The sequence below is a fragment of the Dipodomys spectabilis genome, unplaced genomic scaffold (genome assembly GCF_019054845.1).
Source record: "Dipodomys spectabilis isolate Male_0828 unplaced genomic scaffold, ASM1905484v1 ptg000241l, whole genome shotgun sequence".
NCBI lineage: Eukaryota > Metazoa > Chordata > Mammalia > Rodentia > Heteromyidae > Dipodomys > Dipodomys spectabilis.
Genome location: NW_024870918.1, coordinates 3,570,269 through 3,584,621, shown reverse-complemented (window position 1 = coordinate 3,584,621; position 14,353 = coordinate 3,570,269). Strand labels below are relative to the sequence as shown.

The 14,353-nt window shown below is 42.7% G+C and overlaps 1 protein-coding gene across 1 annotated transcript in view; it reads left to right on the top strand.

The window, feature by feature from the left end:
• Dmrt1 (doublesex and mab-3 related transcription factor 1) overlaps positions 1 to 14,353 on the top strand; it is a 99,364-nt gene that overhangs the window by 38,158 nt on the left and 46,853 nt on the right. The gene's annotated exons all lie outside the window — the stretch shown is intronic.

Here is a 14,353-nt window from a genome sequence, read left to right as displayed (position 1 = left end):
GCACAAGAAAACAAACAAAACCCCCAACAAACTCTGATATGAAAATGGACCACATATGAGTACCCATGGAATGATTTCTTTATCTTTGGAGGAAACATTTTTGACTCATTTAGGATATAGAAATTGTAAAGGATAGATATGGTACCAAATGTGTTCATTAAAATACGTATGTCAGGCTGGGAAGGTGGCTCAGTGGTAGAGCACTTGCCTTGCATGCATGAGGCCCTGGGTTTGATTCCTTAGCACCACATAAGCAGAAAAAGCCAGAAGTGGCACTGTGGCTCAAGTGGTAGAGCACTAGCCTTGAGCTGAAGAGCTGAGGGACAGGGCCCAGGCCCAGAGTTCAGGCCCCACGATTGAAAAAAGTATTTGTGTGTGTGTGTGTTGTGTGTGCACGCGTGCGCGTGTGTGTATGTGTCATAAAAAGTATTTTGTTATGAAGTCATATAAACCTACAGATGGTAGGTACTTTTAGCTAATATTGAAAGGATAGGAATGGATTCAGATTACTTTGTAACCAGAATGATCATTGTAGCTTAGCAGAGAAGCATGAGGGCAGAAGATGAGGTGCCCTCACCTTGCTTTGTTTCTGGGAAGTCCTTGACTCTGCTCTTTGGGTAGTGCCTTTCCCTCCTGGTGACAGCTACTCAGGAGAGGGTGGATGGGATGGGTTACTCCCATGGCTGCTGCCTTGTTTTTCTGTTCCCTTTGGGAGGTTTTCCTCAACTTACCTGTGCATGCCTGTCCTGTTTTGCTGCCTGGTGCCCTTGGCCACAGCTAGGCTTAGCCCAGAGTTAAAAGCAGAAGCCAATCTTTTGTATTAACTTGACCCTATTTCTGAGACCCAACTTGCTTCATAACTCTTGACTAGATGGAGTCTTCTTTGTGTACTTTGTCTGCCTTTCCTTGCAACATTGAGTACCACTGTGTGCCCTGTGTTTCTCAACCTAAAGCAGCTCCACTTTCTGGTTCCTAGAAAATGCCAACTAGTAGAAATGATCTTTTTTTTTTAAAGCTACACTTCTTACAGATAGACATTCGATTATTCATATAATGACTCCATGGGAATTTCTGTAGAGTTGAGACTACTGTAAATTTCCTTATAAAAATCCAGCAAGCTGGGCTGGGAAGGTGGCCCAGTGGTAGAGCGCTTGCCTTGCATGCTCGAGGCCTGGGTTCGTTTCCTCAGCACCGCATAAGCAAAAAGAAGCCGGAAGTGGCGCTGTGGCTCAAGTGGTAGAATGCTAGCCTTGAGCTGAAGAGCTGAGGGACAGTGCCCAGGCCCAGAGTTCAGGCCCCATGACCGGACCCAAAAAAAAAAAAATCCAGCAAGCTGCATAATACCTACTAAGTGCAAAACCTATTTAAAAAGAAAGGAGAAAGCAGTCTCTTGGGACAGCCTCTTACAATTGCTGAGCGTGTTCCTGTGACTGACTTGGAAGCCGAGAGCTGCTTGAATCGCTTCTGCTCTATCCCCAGGCCTGCAGAGATTTGTGGCCCAATCATAGATTCCTGTCCTGTTGTGAAACAGGAATAACATTTGTGACACTGGAACAAACTCAGGATGAATGGCTGGTTCCGCTGACCAGCAGCTCAATTTCGCTTCTGCATTTAATTGCCTGCAAAAGCTGTTTATTGCCCTGTGCACTCCTCCACGGCAACATTATCTCTTAAATAAACATGTTGTACCAGGTTGACAAGGGAGAGGTGCATAGGAAGTGAGCAGAAATAAATATGGGAGGGCTCCCAGCTGGGCCTGAGATTTCCTTCAGGCCTAGGGCGGGCGCCTTCTTGATTGCTTCCTTGCAGTTTGTGCTACCACATTCTAGCCACAGTTAGGCATGGTCAGATGGCAGCCTGGGTGATTTCATTCCTCCTGATAGTCATTTAGGTCTCAGTCTGACATCTTCCATGATATGGTTGCCTATTGCTAATTACGTTCCTCACTGGAATGCATTCATTTATTAAATAAACATGTATCAAGCAGGTAGGACGGATCCCTGAATAGAACAGAAACTTATAATTAAAACACAATAGGGTGCCTGTCTTTAACAATAATTTATTGTTATGTTTCAGAATAGTTAAAGGAGATCCAAACGTTTGACCTGACGGATATATGTCCAATTATCCTGATTTGATCATTATACCTGAGATGCATAAAGTGGAACCATCTCATGGTGCTTTAGAAACATGTACACTTATTATTTGGCCATGAAATTAAAATTTTAGGAAAGAATTAATGAAAGGTAGAAAAGGTGGAGAGGAGATGGGAATTGCCTATGTAATACCATGTGTTTGAACTAAGATACAGACAGAAGGAGACCAGATTCCAGCATCTAAGAAAAGGCACCCCTTATGGGTGTTTCTGTAATGGCACTCCAGCACCTTTAGCCTGGTAGGGGGCCAAAGGGCAAGACCTGGCCCAGATAGTATGGGCTGTGTATGGGGGGATAGGATCTTACTATGTAGTTAAGGTAGAACTCAAACTCTCAGTCTTCCATGCTGAGGTTGCAGGCATGTGCCACTTTGTGCAGTTTGCAAATATTCTATCATTTAAAAAATTGAGCTGGGTGTCAAGTGCCTTTGCTCATAATACTAGCTATTCAGGAGGACAACAGACAAATCCAAATGGGAGATTCTTTATCACCAATTAATCAGCTAAAAGCTGGAAATGAAGGTGTGGTTCAAATGATAGTGCTATCCAGGAGTGGAAAAACTTGAGTGAGAGGGTGAGGTCCTGAGTTCAAGTCCCAGTACTAACTTATATGTGTGCATGTGTGTACAAACACACACATGTGCGCGCGCACACACACACACTCAGGCAGACATATAGATAGAAGGTATGTTTGGGAGAGGTGTTTACCAGGTGCTCATTCTACAGTCCTGTGACAGTATATGAAGCTGTCTGTCTGTCTCATAACCTTATGTCATCACCGGCAACAAAACTAACCATGACTCACTTTTCTAGAGCAAATGTGGTTATTAGACAGGAATTGACTGGCCTTTTCCTCCACAAAGATAAACTGACAGTATTTTTAAGCAGTCATATGCATTTATAAGGACAAATCCAATTTAAAATTTTTTTAGAGCATTTGCTCCAGGAAGAGGGGATGAAAATAGACACGATATTTGTCTTAAGCAATTTTTTGTTGCTGTTTTGTTTCTGTTGCTACTGGGGAGTGAACACCACACCTTGCGTTCACCAAGTGCTTTACCTCTTGAGCCACACTTCCAGTCCTTTTTTTTTGCGTGTGTGTGTGTGTGTGTGTGTGTGTGTGTGTGTGTGTGTGTGTGTGTGTGTGTATCATGGTTTGAATATAAGACCTTGCTCTTTTTTTGAGGGGGGGGGTCCAGTTGTGGGGCCTGAACTCTGGGCCTGGGCGCTGTCCCTCAGCTCTTCAGCTCAAGGCTAGCGCTCTATCACTTGAGCCACAGCGCCACTTCCAGCTTTTTTCTTTTTGCTTATGTGGTGGTGAGGAATTGAACCCAGGGCCTCATGCATGCAAGGCAAGCGCTCTACCACTGAGCCACCTTCCCAGCCCCCAAGACCTTGCTCTTTTTATCTTGGCTTTTTCATTCTTCTGTGGCACTTGAACCATGCCTCCAGTCTTGCATTGGTTATTTTTGAGGTAAGGTCTCACTTTATAACCAAGCCAGTCTGGGCTGTTATCCTGGCCTTGTGCCCTTTTACCCTGGAGCTAACAGGCATATACCACAGTGTCCAACCGAGCTCAGCTATTGGCTCAATGGAGTCTGAAGAATGTCTTTCTTACTCAGGTTGGCTTCAAACCACAATCCCCTCCTCATCTCTGCTTCCAAACTCACTAGGATTACAGGTTTGCACCAGTAGTATGTCTGCCATAATTTGTTTTATTTTTAAACACTTTTTGTTTTTAATATTTTTTTTTGCTAGTACTGAGGATTGAACCCAGGGTTTTGGCTTCCTGGAGATCCTCTTGAGTCATACCTCCAGTCCTCAAATTTTGTTTCTTAAAGGGAAAATACAGAAGCATACATTTCTGTGGATGCTTAAAGGATTCCTTTTATACCTTTTCTAATGCTATCATGTGCATTTATTTTATATCTAGTCACCTTTTTACAGTACTTTTAATTTTAAGTAGTTAAATTTTTGTTTTAAGGAGTTAAAACTTTATTTTAAGTAGTTATTACTAAGTAGTTGTAGAAGGGGTTACAGTTGTCTAAATCAGGTTATAAGGACAATGTTTCTTGGTCAGTGTCACCCCTTCCTTTTTGTTCTCCCCCATCTTTTATAAACTTAGTAACTGCAATAACTTTATAGTTTATTTTAGAGTACATTTCTTTTTTTCTTGGGTCCGGTCGTGGGGTCTGAACTCTGGGTCTGGGCACTGTCCCTCAGCTCTTCAGCTCAAGGCTAGCGCTCTACCACTTGAGCCACAGCGCCACTTCCAGCTTTTTTCTTTTTGCTTATGTGGTGCTGAGGAATCGAACCCAGGGCCTCAGGCATGCAAGGCAAGCGCTCTACCACTGAGCCACCTTCCCAGCCCCTATAGTTTATTTTAGAATTTCTACATAGACAGTCATTTCATAGAAGCAGAAATCCTGACATTCTCCCTTTTGAATACAGTTGTTGTTTGGTCAGTCATGGGGCTTGAACTCAGGGCCTGAGCCATGTCCCTGAGCTCCTTTGCTCAAGGTTAGTGCTCAACTACTTTGAACCACAGCTCCACTTCTGGTTTTCTGGTGATTAATTGGAGATAAGAGCCTCATGAACTTTCTTTTTTTTTTTTTTTTCTGTTTTTCTTTTTCCTCATGAACTTTCTTACCTGGGCTGGCTTTGAACCATGATCCTCAGATTTCAGCCTTGTGAGTTGCTAGGATTACTGACCTGAGCCATCAATGCCCGGCTGAGTGCAGTTCCAACGTATGTTCTTAGTGTATGATTCAGATAACAAGGGTTAAGCAAAAATGTCTACCTGTGGCTTTATGTGCAATCCAAACCAGGGGACAGATGTGACAGGCATTTCAGATACAGAAGAGTATCAGTAGCTACAGCAGTATGAGAGGAAGACATTTTTACAGAGTAACTTAGTTAAACACAGATGGATTGCAGAACGAAGTTGAACTAGCCTCTGGAAGCCTGAGACACTTGGGAGCAGGCAAGTCTGACTTAAGAACAGAGCAGAAACCAGGCCTGGAGCATCTTAAGGAATGCTTCCTTGGCCTGCCTGAGGTGGTCCAGGAGCATCCTGGGAGATGGACATGGACCAGATCTTCTGGAGCATCTTTGTATTTGTCTGAGATTCCCAGGTGGTCCTACAGATTATTTCCGTTCTTCCATGAATTCAGCTTGATCTGGACTGACTTGGAAAGCCTCATGAAAGGCTGCTGTACTCCAGAGACTACTGTGTCATTGAATTAGAGTTGGAATGAAGTCTATTAACATCTACTACCAGGTTGTTACGGGTTAGGAAATAATAACAGCCTTTTGGGAATTCTGTAATGTGCTTGAAAATTAGATAATTAGATCACCATGTTTGAAAGCTTTTAGATTTGATCTGGTTGGGCTGGTGGCCAAACTTGTATCTATTTACATTTGCCCTTTTCTCTTGCTTCTTTTTCCTTGCTAAGTAGACGTGAATATGATACATATATATGTGTATATATTTATATATATACATAAATGAGGGACATTTTAGAAAAAGCTATTCTCAGATTCCTTGGAAGTCCACATTTATTTAGTTAAGAGTTCCTTATTTGAGTAAAGGCCCAAATCAATGGAATGCATAAGAGACATGTTTGTCATGTCTTTTTAATACCATATTGGAAGTACAAGAGGAAAAGAAAAGAACAATTTGTGTGTGTGTGTGTGTGTGTGTGTGTGTGTGTGTGTGTGTTTGTGTGTTTAATCTCTAGCATATGACAAAGCATGTAGGAGAAGCTCCTTATTTCTTTGTTCACGGATCATTTTTGCTGAGGCCTGTTCCAGACTTGGTGCAGTGGAACCACTGAGGAAGGAGACCTCAGACACAATACTTTTCTGCCTGTTGTTATCAAGATGTGGAGGTTTCCTGGGGCGAGGTACGATGACTTGTGGAAAGATGGGTTCTGTGCAGACAGGCAGGGTGAGGCTGTTGTTCAGGATTGTCAGTGCCTGGTGACAGTGAAAAGCACACTGACTTGGAATGAGTTTTATTATCTTAAAATTCTCTGTGGAGCATGTACCTCTTTATTTCCTGCACTTGGAACAGGTTGAGTCAGCAATCCCTCCTTAGTGTATAGTCTAGGTCTTGTGGGGGCAGGGGTGTAACCCTTCAGATGAACATTCTGGAGGGGGTTTAGTCAAAGGCGATTTAAAATCAGGTACAGGGGCTAGGAAGGCAGCTCAGTGGTAGAGCGCTTGCCTTGCATGTATGAGAACCTGGGTTCGATTCCTCAGCACCACATAAGCAGAAAAAGCTGGAAGTGGTGCTGTGGTTCAAGTGGTAGAGCACTAACCTTGAGCTGAAGAGCTGAGGGACGTGCCCAGTCCCAGAGTTCAAGCCCCATAACTGACCCCCCCCCCAGAAAATCAGGTACAAAAGTGTTCTTTTGTTTTTAATTTTTATCTTTTTGGTGCTGGTCCTGAGGCTTGAACTCAGGACCCCAGTGTTAACCCTGATATTTTATTTATTTAATTACCTTTTGCTCAAGGCTAGCACTACCATGTAGCCATTGCTCTACCGCCCACTTTTTGGTGGTTAAGAGCCTTATACACTTTTCCTGCCTGGGCTGGCTTTGAACCACGATCCTGAAGATCTCAGCCTTCTGAGTAGCTTGGATTATGGGTATGGGCCAGTACCATGAAGCAAAAGGTGTTACTTTAAAATTTTATTTTGGACTGGAAATGTGGCTGAGGGGTAGAGTGCTTGCCTAGCATGCATCAAGCCCTGGGTTTGATTCCTTAGTACCACATAAACAGAAAGGCTCAAAGTGGCACTGTGGCTTAAGTGGTAGAGTGCTAGCCTTGAGCACAGAGAGGCTCAGGGAGAGTGCCCAGGCCCTGAGTTCAAGCTCCAGGACTGGCCAAAAAAAGGTTAAAATTTTATCCTTTGGCATTACTGACATGTGAACTCAGGGCCTCATGATTGCTAAGCAGGTATCTAGCACTTGAGTCAGACCACAGGTCTTTTTCCTTCAGTAATATTTCAGTCTTGTGGTTTTGGTTACTTCCACATAGTTGGGATTATAGGCATGTGCCACCATGCTCAGCTTTTTATTTTATTTTTTCCTTCTCACATTCCTTCTCACAAGCATTCTTTTTGGCAGTCTCATTTTTCAGCTAATACTAGAAGGAAGACAACCTAACTGTGTGTCTCGAGTGTTTATATAAAACTAGAAAATGGAAGAAACTTTCCCCCACCTTACCCTGTACATGTATGTGTGTGTGTGTGTCATGTGTGTCAATGACAATGCTGGACCTTGTTGGCTTTTCAGTGTCTTAAAATTGGAAAAGTAGAACAGTTTCAGAGAACTGACTTTTCGTTCAAGTATCAACTATTGCTGATACTTCAGGTAATTTATGTGGAATGGGGAGTTTTGTTCTTGCTTTTGGCTGTTGTTGTTTGAGTCATTTGGTAGCAAACTCAGGGGAGGGTCTTTGGGTATAACTACTCATGAGAGGATTAGACAGGGCAAACAGGTAAGCAGCCTCAGAGTGCTGGGCCTCATACCTCCTATTCCATCTTGACCTCTGACACAACCTTATTAGGGAAGCTAGGCTTAGGGAGATGCAATCCCTTAGCATTAGCTGGTGAGGAGGGGCTACAGTATGGGTTGGACTTTACCTACTGCGGAGACCAGAAAGGCTTCTTGAGTGAGACCTAGAAATTCTGGCCTGTTTCTGAACACACACACACACACACACACACACACACACACACACACACACACACACACACACACACACACACACGTGTACATGCACATACTTCTATGTGTTCTGAGGTAGTCTATTTTCCATCATTCTGTGTCAGTTGAATGGCATGGAGGTGCATCCCTTCCATGCTGGTCTTGGAGTGAGATGCCACCTTGAGTTGGGTCACCGTCGGCCTGCATTGGAGCCTTTAAACGTTTCAGGGAAGGTGTGAAAGAGTGTGAACGCGTGCTTCTATTTGGAGGTGGCCCCTGACTGTCTCACCTTGCCCTCCTGGCAGTCTGTCATGTTCAGTCCTCATAAGATTCCCCTCCACACACTGCTGATTTATGCTAAAAGTATCCTAATGTTTCTGACAGCTCATGTGTGACATGAATATAATCCATATTTCTTAGAGCAGCTAATCCAACTGGCTTATTTCCCAATACTGCTGATGGGGCTATATCTCTCTTATGTCATCGCCGTGCAGATTTTGATGGTAACGTATTGTTTCCGGGTCACTAGCTTTGTCTAAAACAGTAGGTTGGAACAGAGTAGCAAAGGTTAATTGAGTTTGTCTATCAAGGTGGGAACAGATAGAGAAGCTTTTCTTGGTTTCTGGTCCTAAAAATCAAAGTTTCTGATCGTGGCTATGTCCATCTTGCCTCATTTCCAGGCTGCCCTCCCCCAAGAAAGGTTCTAACGTGCTGCAGAAACAGAAAAAGAAAAATGAAGAGTTGACAAAATGCCAGCGTTAGTGAGTTGCTCTTTATAATCAGATTGCATCTGTAGAAGGACTGGTTTGAGGAGGACCAGCAGCTTTTCCAGCAAGAGCTTCCTTAAATCAGAACCAAGTTACTGCATTTCTCTGAGCCCTTTCTTTGTGTGTTGATGATTTATTAAATTATGAGGACTAAGGGAGATAGCAAAACTGTTCTTTCCTATTACCCAGTAAATGCTCATTTTCTTCTTCTTCTGCCATTGCCTTTTTCCCGTAGTCAATACCAACGTTTTCTCTGGCCTGCTCCTCTAATCTGAAGAGAGGCTATACAATGACCTTCAGAGAGTTGATGGGTGGGCCAGAGTGGAGGGTACTAGGTCTGGATAGTTATTAACTAGAAATTCATCCATACTTTTCCACGTCACTTTCTCCCAGCTGTTTCTTGCTGCTCTTGTTCATTTTCATGTAAAATAACTTGTATTTATGCCTAGCCATGCATGAGTTCTGTTGAGAAACTCGAGTCTGAATTTTAGATTGTGAATCAGACAAATGGAAGTTTCTGGCACAGAGACAGGAAGATTCTACACAGGTTGTTAAAGATCAGGAAGGCAAGGAGTCTGATGCTAGAGATGGTGCATCATGATCAGGTTCACAAGATCAGCCTTCACCCTGTCTTCTGTTTTTTATTTTAACTGTAGTTTTTGGGTTTTGTCTTTTTTTTTTTTTTTTTTTGGTACTGGGGATCAAACCCAGAACGTTGCAACCTTCTCTTTTGTGAAACCCTTGAAATGCATAAAGGTTTCCAGATTCCAGGAAAAGGAGATGTTTTGTAACACTTAGCCTGTTCTAAGTAAGTATTCCTTACTAGAAGTACTTTTTTGCTTTCTTCTCCTATTGATATATCAGTGTCTTTCATTAGACTAAGAAGCCGCAATTCAAAATGTAGTTACAGAAATAAATAAAGCACAAAGTTCCATGAAACAGCCCTTATTCCAGTAGGCAATAGAGTCTCAAGTATTTTTTATTCTCTTTCCTTCTGTTCTGTTCTTTCCCTCATCCTTTTGTTGTTTCTCCTTTGTTTCTTCATTTTGGAGATGGGAGTCTTGCTGTGTTGTCCATGCTGGTCTTTCAACTCATGGCTCAAGTGATTCTTCTATGTCAGGCCCCAAGTGCTAGAACTAGAGATGTACACTGTTCTTGGCTGTATTATTTACCATTAGTAGAAAAGAATAACTGAGGTATTCCAGGGCCTTATAAAGAATAGCAGTTTTGCTTTTGGAAATCCAGTGTTAGAGAAGTTATCCTTGACAAGCACTATTGTGAAAAACAACTGAGCAACTCAGTAGAAAGAATTCATTTGCATTTTTAAATGCAACATGTACGGCTAATTTTTTTTCCCATGAAGACAAGCACAGTGGACCCTCCTTAAATACAAGTGTAATCTCTACATCCTCTGCGTATCTATTCCTTCTAGTTAATTCTAGGCTACAGTAGGTCCTGGTTCCACATTCTCTAGGACTTCCAGAAGTCGGTAGACAGCTGGTTTTATGTTCTTTTGGTTGGATTTGATTCTGTATTTATAAATAACTTGCTTTATTTTTCCATGGTGTATTTTAGGACTGTTTAACTGGTGTGTGTGTGTGTGTGTGTGTGTGTGTGTGTTGTTGTTGTTGTTGTTGTTGTTGCAATCATGGGGCTTTAACTCAGGGCCTGGGCATTGTCCCTGAGCTCTTTTGCTCAAGGCTGGCACTCTACACCTTTTTTTTTTTTGGGGAGGGGGACAGGTCAGTCATGGGGCTTGAACTCTGGGCCTGAGCCCTGTTCCTCAGCTCTTCAACTCAAGGTGAGCGCTCTACCACTTGAGCCACAGTGCCACTTCTGGTTTTCTTTCTTTTTTTTTTTGTCGGTCATGGGGCTTGAACTCTAGGCCTGGGCGCTGTCCCTCAGCTCTTCAGCTCAAGGCGAGCGCTCTACCACTTGAGCCACAGTTCCACTTGTGGTTTTCTGGTGGTTAGTTAAAAATAGGAGTCTTATAGACTTTGTTGCTTGAGCTGGCTCTGAACTTTGATCCTCAGATCTCAACCTCGTGAACAGTTAGGTTTATGGGCATGAACCACCAGCACCCAGCCACAGTTTTAGTTTTTAGTCTAATGAATCTAATCATGGATTTTGTTCTTTTTTCTTGAATTCTTCTTGAAAAGCCCCATTGGTATAGTTTCATTTGTTTTGGCCTGTTATCACAGACTTTCTTACCCTTTGGGGAAGTTAGGACTTGCAACTTAAACCAGCTTTGATGTGTTATACCTTTTCTTTTCTGATATATTGCTTCTTTTCTGATACTAGGGGCTTGAACTCACTTCCAGCCTTTTTCGAGTTCATTGGAGCTAAGGTTTCCTCTTATTTGTTTGTCTTAAGCTGGTTTCAAACTATGATTCTCAGATCTCAGCCTCCTGCAGGATTACAAGTGTGAGCCAGCGGCCCTCGCAGATTGCTCCTCTTGGCTGCCAGCTCCCACTTGCTAACAATAGCAAGCAAAATTCATTGGGATCCAAGGCTCTTTGATCTTATTTTCTCTATTTCTTTTTAGCATAAAGGAATAAAAAAATGAGGAGGAACAAAATAACATTGCATAAAGGAAAAAATGTAAAATTGAATGGGCCCTCCTTGTCTGTTGTTTTCTTTTAGCTGGAGGTAAAGTGCTGAGTGGAGGGAGCTCTGGGTTCGTGCAAAACCCCGTTTCTCTACCTTGTCACCGTGGAGCTGTTGGAAACTTGGTTGTGCAAGGGGTCACCCAAGGCATTTTGAGAGGATGCCACACTCCTTGGCTTGGACCATTAGGAGCCAAGCATCCCCCCTCCCCCAGCTGTGATAATAAAAAGTGTCTCCAGACAGCCACATGTCCCTCAGGAGATGGGCTGCCCTCACTTGAGAGCTACTGCAGTAAGATACTGTTTCAAAGGCTTCATTATTTACCCATTTCATTGAAGCCCAAAGTAGTGGGATTGTGATTTTTTTTTTAAGTTAGCAGGAGTAGAAAGTGATTCAAAATGGTACCTTTTCTTGGGCTTTCTGGGAAAACTCATTCTGTCTTAATTCTATGTTTTCAGAAATATTGGACAGCTCACAGGCCTTTGTGTATAGATTCTTTCTGGACTACTATTTGACTAGGATGTCGCTAAAGTGATTGATAGTCTTGAATCCGATCTTGTCCTGTTCTTTTCTTTTCTCTTTTTCTTTTTGCTGGTCCTAGAGCTTGAATTCAAGGACTCAGTGCTTCTTTTGCTCAAGGTTAGCTCTCTACCACTGGAGCCACAGCCCCACTTCCAGCTTTTCCTGAATAGTTTTTGTAGCTAAGAGTCTCATGGACTTTCCTTCCTGGGCTGGCTTCAAACTGTAATCCTCAGATGTTAGCCTCCTGAGTAGCTAGTATTACAGGCATGAGCCTGGCTTTTTTCCCTCCTGGTCTTTTGTATCTCTTTCTTCTTTGGCTGATAGTTTAGTGATCTTGAGGATTTATGGGGAATATTGAATGATTAAGTACAAACAATTCAGTTCTTAGTGATAATCCTTGTTTTAGACGTTTCTCATAACAGGAAAGAAATTATAAGAGTAAACTAAAAGTAAGTGTGTTTTTACCCGGTGCCAGTGGCTCACACTTATAATCCTAGCTACTCAGGAGGCTAAGATAGGAGGATTGAGATGTGAAGCCAGCCTGGGGAGGAAAGTCCATGACATGCTTACCTCCCATTAATCACCCCAAACCTGGAAATACAGTTGTGGCTCAAGTGGTAGAGCACTAGCCTTGAGGAGGTAAAAAAAAGTTCAGGGACAGTGCCCAGGCTCTTAAGTTCAGGCTCCATGATGCAAGCCTTCAAAATTGTCTTCATTTCCCAGTAAACTTTAGTTTAAAAACCAGACTCTATCACTTGTCAGATAATACCCATTCTACATTCAGACTTGACTTTTAGTTAACATGGGGTGGGTGTTGGGGTCTCAGACATCTCAGGTGGGTGGAGACATGGCATATCAGAATTACTTGGGGAGCTTTGGAAAGACTTACAGTACAAGTCATATACCACCTGGGGAGCTTTGGAAAGACAGTACAAGCCATATACCAGACAAGTTAAATCTGGTTTCTTGGGGGTATAGGTAGGTGTCAGTGTGGATCCCCTAATTCCCTTACTGCAGTGGAAATCAAGGTTGAGAAACCAGAACCTGTATTTATAAATAAAGTTTTATTGGGACACAAGTCAGGCCCATTTGTTTGTCAGCTGCCTAGAGCTTCCATGACTTGCAGCCCTAAAGTATTTACTGTTTTACTCCTTTTGGTAAAAAGCTTGCTAATCCCTGCTGTGGAGTCTTTTGTGTACATTTGTCAAATGTATTTTTTTTTCTTTTTAAGATTTGTGTTGTCTTACTGGTGAAAGAAAAAAAATGTGGTATTTGTCAAAGCCTGCACATCAAGTCCTGTGCGTTTCTTTGTGCATGGGAAAACTGAGAAGCATTTTCCATGGAGAGCTGACTTGTAGATACTCTCCATCCTAAGGGAGGAGAGACATGCCCAGAGCAGAACAGCCCTCTGTGCTTGTGTCGGCCCCCTGCTAACCCAGCATTCACGATGCACACTGTATCACTGACTTTTCCCTTGAAAGATGCTGAAGTTTGTTGTTACCATGGTAGCACTTCCAAGAAGCCATCAGGGCTCAGAAAGAGAAATCTTAGGAGCTTTAAGAGAAATGCATAGGTAGAAAAATTCTAAAAACCCACAAAAACAAAACCAACAACCCCAAAACATATTCACAGAATGTATACACTTTTCCTGTTCTGTTGGAGAGTTGATGGTTATAAACAGTTGTTAAAAGAGTCTTCTAGAAGGTCCTTCTTTGGTAGTAGGCTCCTAAATGTGAGAGAAAGGGGGTCATTGATTTCAGCTCCTGTCACCAGAGCAAGGTTTGGGGACTGGCAGATTCACGATTGGTGGAGAACATTCCAGATTTGCAGGCTTCACCTAGCTTTACTATATATCCTTACTTCCATTTGCTCTATTTAAAAGACCCCCAAGTTATTTGTGCGCTGGTACAGGGAGCAATGAGAAGCCTTGGCTTAATTGATATCTGCCTGCTGCGTAGTCAACTACACCCATTGATTGTCCTCCCTCTTAATGATTTCAAGGCTGCCTGATGGGACCTCTGACCCGAGCTGTGTTGGGAGGGTGGCAGTCCGTTCTTTGCCTTCGGCGATTTTCCACGTGCAGTTTGCTTGACCTCTTACTTAGGAAAGATTTAGAGGATGGTTAGAAATGAAAACAGGGTGACTGGCCCACAAGAGATGCCACTGTATATATTTTGGAAAACACACTTGAAAGAGTAGAAGGAACTCGCCTAGGTAAACCTCACTTGAAAGGAAATTGTCACTTGTGAGGGATCGGCTTTGCTTTCCCAAGGGGCATGAATCTACCCCTCAGAGCACACAGTGGCTTAGGGAGAATCAAGCCCACGTTTTTGTCACAGAATTAGGGAAACCAGGAACCTCAGGTCTTTCTACCATGTAATGCCATTACATTTAAAGGGCACGTAGGCCAGAGTGTCATGGGAAATGATGTTCATAGCCAGTATTAAGGAGGCCTCATACTTTATCTGCCAGGTTCTGCTAAGTTAGCACTGTTTTCTTTACCAAGTAACATTCTAAACATTTGGTTAAATAAATATAATTTTAAAATTATTTCTTAGTTCTGATCATAAGTGGCTGTTTTTTTTGGC